Source organism: Mandrillus leucophaeus, unplaced genomic scaffold, assembly GCF_000951045.1.
Source record: "Mandrillus leucophaeus isolate KB7577 unplaced genomic scaffold, Mleu.le_1.0 Scaffold303, whole genome shotgun sequence".
Classification (NCBI taxonomy): Eukaryota; Metazoa; Chordata; class Mammalia; order Primates; family Cercopithecidae; genus Mandrillus; species Mandrillus leucophaeus.
The window spans coordinates 539324-546555 of NW_012103177.1; positions in this window are offsets into that span (position 1 = coordinate 539324).

Here is a 7232-nt window from a genome sequence, read left to right on the forward strand (position 1 = left end):
AGAGAGAGAGAGAAAAAAAATAAAAGAAAACAGAACACAAAATAAAGGAGTTTTACAAAGTAACAATTGAAAACATAACATATGTTTTACCACCAAATACATGCACAAAACATAACAATGTAGCAGAACCAAAAGTAAATATTTCCATTATATCAATAAACGTAAATAAAATTTTCTCCTGTTCTATAGGCAAAAGTAAAGATTTTTATATTTTATCACAGAAAATAGAGTTCTATGTTTTATATCTACAATAAGAAAACTCAGAACACTTAACAAATAAAAAGATGAACAAACATATATCAGGGAAATGGAAACAAAGAGTAAGCAGGCATTGCAATCTTAATCAGAGATTAGGTGGCATAAAGCCTAAAACATGTTAAACAAGATAAAGAAGGATATTTTAAGGTGGTCACAAAACAGACGCCTTCCTATTAAAACAAAGCAATTATGAATATCTGTGTAGAACATTATATATCACCAACATTCCTACAGCAGCAATTGTAAGATATTCAAGGAACTAGCATGAAGCCCACGGTTAATAAGAGTCTTAATACTTTATAAAATGTAAGTAAAGTTTTGAATATTAAATATCATATACACTTTTCAGACCAATCTCACTTAAGAGCATCAGTGCAAAAATCCTAATTAAAATATTAACAAATGAACCTGAATAGCACATTACTCTATCAACACTAAGTATATTTTTCTTTTTTATCAAAAAAGTTAGGAATGTTACTGTATTAGAAAATCTATTAACGTATTTGGTCACTTCCCTTACCTATAAAATGGAAGTGCAATATTAGTATCCACTTTATGGGATCATTTTTTCATTGATTAAAAGAGTTATTGCATACCAAATCTTTAGCAAAAATGCCTGGCATAGAGTGAGCTTTTCATAAATGCTATCTGTTGTGTTTATCGGCACTCACAAGATATTAAAATATAACTATGCTTGCAAGAGTAATATAAGTCTTCTTATAATTTTCTTAAATAATTAACTTCTTATGTTAATTTATTAATATTGTATTCTCATATTTTACCCCTTCTCCTTGGGGTTTTTTATTACTGTTCTTTTAGGCCCTCTGTTCTTTTTGTAATTGAAATCAATTTGTAAAGTCAGAGAGTACCTAAGACCAACCACTTATTTTAAAATAATTTCAAATGATAATAGTAATATATGAGTGAACTACCTCTGTTTTAAATAGACTTTTTTTAGGGCAGTTTTAAGTTCACAGCAAAATTTAGCAGAAGGTAGAGTTTCCACGTAGTGTCCACCACATACGTGCACAGACTCCCCATTGTCAACATCTCTCATGAGAGGCGTATATTTGTTATAAGCAATAAACTTATATTGATACATTATCATCACCCACTGTCTATAGTTTACATTAGGGTTCACTTGATGTTGTGCATTGTATGGATTTTGACAAATGTATAATGGCATGTATCTATTATTGCAGTATCATACAGATAATTTCACTGTCCTAAAAATTCTGTTTCACCTATTCATCCTTCCCTCCCCACCAGCTGCTAACAACTACTGATCTTTTTACTCTATAGTTAGAGATGTCCTAGAATATCATACAGTTGAAATCATATATTATGTAGCCTTTTCAGACAGGCTTCTATCACTTAGTCATATACATTTAAGTATCCTCCATGTCTTTTATTATTATTATTAATTATTATTACTATACTTTAAGTTCTGGGATACACGTGCAGAACGTGCAGGTTTGTTACATAGGTATAAACGTGCCATGAAGGCTTGGGGTACCCATCAACCCATCATCTACATTAGGTATTTCTCCTAATGCTATCCCTCCTCTAGCCCCCAACCCCCGAGGGGCCCCAGTGTGTGATGTTCCCCTCCCTGTGTTCATGTGTTCTCATTGCTCAATTCTCGCTTGTGAGTGAGAACATGCGGTGTTTAGTTTTCTGTTCTTGTGTTAGTTTGCTGAGAATTATGGTTTCCAGCTTCATCCATGTCCCTGCAAAGGACATGAACTCATCCTTTCTTATGGCTGCATAGAATTTCATGGTGTATATGTGCCATTTTTTCTTTATCCAGTCTATCATTGATGGGCATTTGGGTTGGTTCCAAGTCTTTGCTATTGTGAACAGTGCTGCAATCAACATACGTGTGCATGTGTCTTTATAGTAGAATGATTTATAATCTTTTGGGTATACCCATACCAGAACATTGCTTGCTGTGCTTAAGAATCAGATCAAAGTGAGACAGATGACCAAAAGCAACAGTGTCCTCAAGCTATGATAGGTCAAGGCACTGAAAAGCCATATGTCCTCTATCCTGGGCAATTGCAAAGACAAATATTTTGTGCTCAAACATAAAATCACAGCAGATATATTTTCTGATGTCTTGGCAATGAGCTAGCTGGGAGCTGTGACTCCCCTTTACCCTAGTAGAATGGACTGCAAAGCTATCAGTTCCCCAGGCCTCTAGGTGTTAACATCACTGTATAAACAAGTCATTTGCACAAATGGTATTTCAGGTCTTGGGAATAAACATCTCCCTAAAGAGCTGGTCCCTAATCTGACAACTGCTCCACCCCTTTTTAAACATTCTCAAGGGCACTCTCACCGTAGTCCTATAAAATTTAGAGGAAGAGAGGACAGGTTTCCTTCCTGGAGAACAGTGTCCTTTACAATTTCCCATTGTGTTTTTACCCTTATATGCTTCTCCAAGGGAGAAAAGAATGTGGCAAACAGCATGCTGTATCTTGCTGTTCCTCTGTTTATAAATTTCCCCAATAGAGCCTGTTTTTTTGCAGACCTGGTGGCATTGTGACTTAGCTCTCTGCAGGACTGTAGGGAAAAACAGACAAATTCACATTGCTCTTTTAAAAATATTTATATTTGATTTAAGTACCATAGTTCTGTTAGTGGCATATAACAATTAATTAGGTCATAAATTCACTAGTCACATTTTAGTGCTTTTAATAAGATTTCAGAGAAACAACCTTCTCATCAGCAATAAATCCACAAATCGTATTTCAGAATGTTACTTCTGAAGGTAATACTTTCAATTTTTATTGATTCTAATTGGATGCAATTTTAAAAGGCACAATTTTCTAATACTGACACCAAGCTCTAGAGGTGTACAAAATCTAGGCCTCAATCTCTCATATACTATATGTGAAACTTATCAGTAATCTGACACTGAAAATCCTCTATGAGAGTAACATTTATAAACTTAAGATGTAGAAATATATGTGAGCTACAAAAGATTATTATTTAATAGTAGTAAAAGTATAATACAATGATTTACATAAATTGTGAATTATATTTACTGCAATAAATAATAAATATACAGAAGATGCTGTACTTTAAATAGCACTTTAGCTAAGAGACCAAACAGTACAGTTCTTCCAGCAAAAATGGAAGCTTATCATTCTTTCTTATGTAACAGCCTCAGGGGTTTCAATCATCTCTCTCTTCTTGCCTTTTACTATAAGCAGTCAGGAGGAACAAAGACCCTCCGTCAACACTTTTCCTAGAAATCTCCTCAGGTAAATGCCCAATTTTATTGCTTACAAGTTCCACCTTTCACAAAACAATAAAGCAAAGTTTAGCCATGTCTTTGCCATTTCATAACAGGGATCACCTTTTTCATTTCCCAAAATATATTTTTATTTCCATTTCAGACCTCACAGTAATCACCCTTAGTGTAAACATTTCTTGCATGTACCTCAAAACTCTTTCAACCTCTACCCATTATCCAGTTCCAAAGCTACTTCTACATTTTTTGATATTTGTTATAGCAGTACCTCATTCTTTGTATCAAAATCTGTATTAGTCTTGTTCTCCAGAGAAACAGAATGTGGTAGGAGTTCTTAGTAGAAAGAAAATTTTATATATATATATATACATACACATACATATGTGTTTATAAAGAGATTTACTATAAGAAATTGGTTCATGAAATTATGGAGGCTAAGAAGTCCCAAGATCTGCAGTCAGCAAGCTGGAGATCAAAGAGAATTGATGCAGTATTCCAATTTTGCTTCCCAAGGCATGAGAATCAAGAGAGCTCAATAAATTCCAATTTAAGTGCAGAAAAAGACAAATGCTCAAGCTCAAGCAGCCAGGCTTCCTCTACTCTCAGGAAGGCCTTTTTGTTCTCTTTAAGCCTTCAGTTTATTGGATAAAGCCTGCCTCAACTAGGAAGAACAATTTGCTTTACTCACTTGACTGATTCAGTTGTTAATCTCACCTAAAAGTTCTCTTATAAACAAATTCAAAGTAATGTTTAACCAAATGTCTAGGCACCCTGTGGCCTGGTAAAGGGGAACATAAAATTAACCATCACAGGTGGTGAAAAACTTCATTTTTAAAGCTTGTGACCCTTTGTAAGTTTGCAGAGACAACTTCCTTTCATGAGCCAAAATGTAGTATATAGCTTTATCTATGTCTAAGGAAGGTCAGGAAATGTAGTCTGTAGCTGGGTGGACATAAATTGACCTTAAACTTGGAGGTTTCTAGTACTTCAAAGAAAAAGAGAAGAATGTATACTGGAAACAATCTATCTCTGTCTGCATTCACATGCATGTGAGTTGCACATTATTCCCCTACTTTTTGTACCTACAGTAGCAATAAAGAGGTCTTCTATACAGATGCCTTCAAAAAATTTTAAGAGGCCATTGACAAACTTAACCAGATAGGTTGCAGAATATTAAGTGTTTTATTATGTTCTCCTTGTCTAAGTCCAATGATCTTCTTTAAGATAACTTCTCTTATTTTAATTTTTATTTTAGGCTCAGGAGTATATGTGTGTTTGTTATGTATGTGAATTGTATGTCACAGGGTTTTGTTGTACAGATTATTTCATCACCCTGGTAATAGGCATAGTACCCAACAGGTAGTTTTTCAATCGCCACTGTCCTTTGAACCTCCACCCTCAAGTAGGTACTGATGTCTGTTGTTTGCTTCTTTGTGTCTATGTGTACTCAATGTGTAGCTCCCAATATAAGTGAGAACATGTGACATTTGGTTTTCTGTTCCTGTATTGGTTCACTTAATAGTGGCCTTCAGCTCCATTCTTGTTGCTGCAAAGAATGTGATGTCATTCTTTTTCATGGCTGTGTATTTTTCCATGGTGTAAATCTGCCACATTTTCTTTCTTTAGTCTACCATTAATGAGCATTTAGGTTTATTCCATGTCTTTGCTCTTGTAAATAGTGCTACAATGAGTACATGAGTGCGTGTGTCCTTATGGTAGAACAATTCATATACCTTTGGGTATATACCCAATAATGGGATTTATTGGTCAAATGGGCATTCTAAGTTATTTGAGAAATTGCCAAACTGCTTTCCACAATGGCTGAACTAATTTCCATTCTCATTAGCAGTGTATCAGCATTCCTTCACCAGTGTCTGTTATCTTTTGACTTTTTAATAATAGCCATTCTGACTGATTGTGAGGTGGTATCTCATTGTAGTTTTTATTTGCATTTCTCTAATGATTAGTGATGTTGAGCATTATTTTTGATATCCTTGTTGGCCATGTGTATGTCTTCATTTGAAAAGTGTCTGTTCATGTCTTTTGCCCACTTTTTAATGAGGCTGTTTGCTTGTAAATTTGTTTAAGTTCCTTATAGATTATGGATATTAGTCCTTTGTCAGATGCATACTTCACAAATATTTTCTCTTATTCTGTAGTTTGTCTGTTTATTGTATTGACAGTTTCTTTTAATGTGCAGTAGTTTTTTAGTTTAGGCCTCATTTATCCATTTTTATTTTTGTAGTAATTGTTTTTGGCATCTTTACTCTGAAATATTTGCCAAGTGCTATGTCCAGAACAGTATTTCCTCGGTTACTTTTCAGGGTTTTTATAGTTTTAGGTTTTGTGTTTTAAGTCTTTATTCCATCTTGGGTTGACATTTGTATATGATGTAAGGAAGGGGTCCAGTTTCAGTCCCTTACATATAACTAGCCAGTTATCTCAGCACCACTTGTTGAATGGGGAATTCTTTACCCATTGCTCCTTTTTGCCAACTTTGTTAAATATTGGATGATTGCAGGTGTGCAGCTATACTTATAGACTCTCTATTTTGCTTGTTTTCTCTGTGGGTATGTTTTTGTACCAGTACCATGTTGTTTTGATTACTGTAGCCTTGTAGTATAGTTTGAAGTCAGATAATGGATGCCTTCAGTATTTTTCCCACCTTAGCATTTCTCTGGCTATTCAAACTCTTTTGGTTTCATATAAAATTTAAAATAGTATTTTCTAGTTCTGTGAAGAATGCCATTGGTAGTTTGATATGAATAACATTGAGTCTGTAAATTTCAGGGGGCAGTATGGGCATTTTAGCAATACTTATTCTTACTATCCATAAGCATGAGGTGCTTATCTATTTGTCTGTGTCATCTCTGAATTCTTTCAGCAGTATTTTGTAAATCTCATTGTAGAGATCTTTCACATCCCTGGTAAGTTGAATTCCTGGGTATTTTATTCATTTTGTGGCTATTATGAATGAGTTTGCATTCTTTATTTGGCTCTCAGATTGGATGTTACTCATTTTTGCACATTGTTTTTGTATCCTGAAACTTTGCTGAAGTTGTTTATCAGATACAGGAGTTTTTGGGAAGAGACTATGAGGGGTTTTCTAGGTATAGAATTATATCGTCTGCAAACAGAGATAATTTAATTTCCTCTCTTCCTATTTAGATTCCTTTTATTTCTTTCTCTTGCCTGATTTCTCTAGTTAGGACTTCCAGTACTATGTCAACTAGGACTAGTAAGAGTAGGTATCCTTGTCTCGTCCTGGTTCTCAAGGACAATGCTTCTGGGTTTTGTTCATTCAGTATGATGTTGGCTTCGAGTTTGTCATAGATGCTTCATTATTTTCAGATATGTTGCTTCAATGACTAGTTGTTAAGGGTTTTTAACATGAAGGTGATGACAGCTGGCAGCTGTCCAAAGCAACCACTGCCATGGTACCAGCTGTGGTGGGGTGCAGGTGGTGGGGTGTCGGTTTGAGCCATGGGTACTTAGGTGTGGATGTTGAGGCGAACTGTCCCTGGTATCTGCTGCCTTGGGAGCCCACCTCTGGGAGTCACTGCTGTAGGTCCAAGCTGGGCTAGGCCACTGTTTGTGGAGGAATGGCACCAACAAGCATGGAGGGACCCCAAGGCAGAACTTGACCCAAGGAGGTGCCATGCATGTGCATGGAGTGTGGGGGCTAGTCCTGAACGTGGAGCAGTGGCCGCATTTC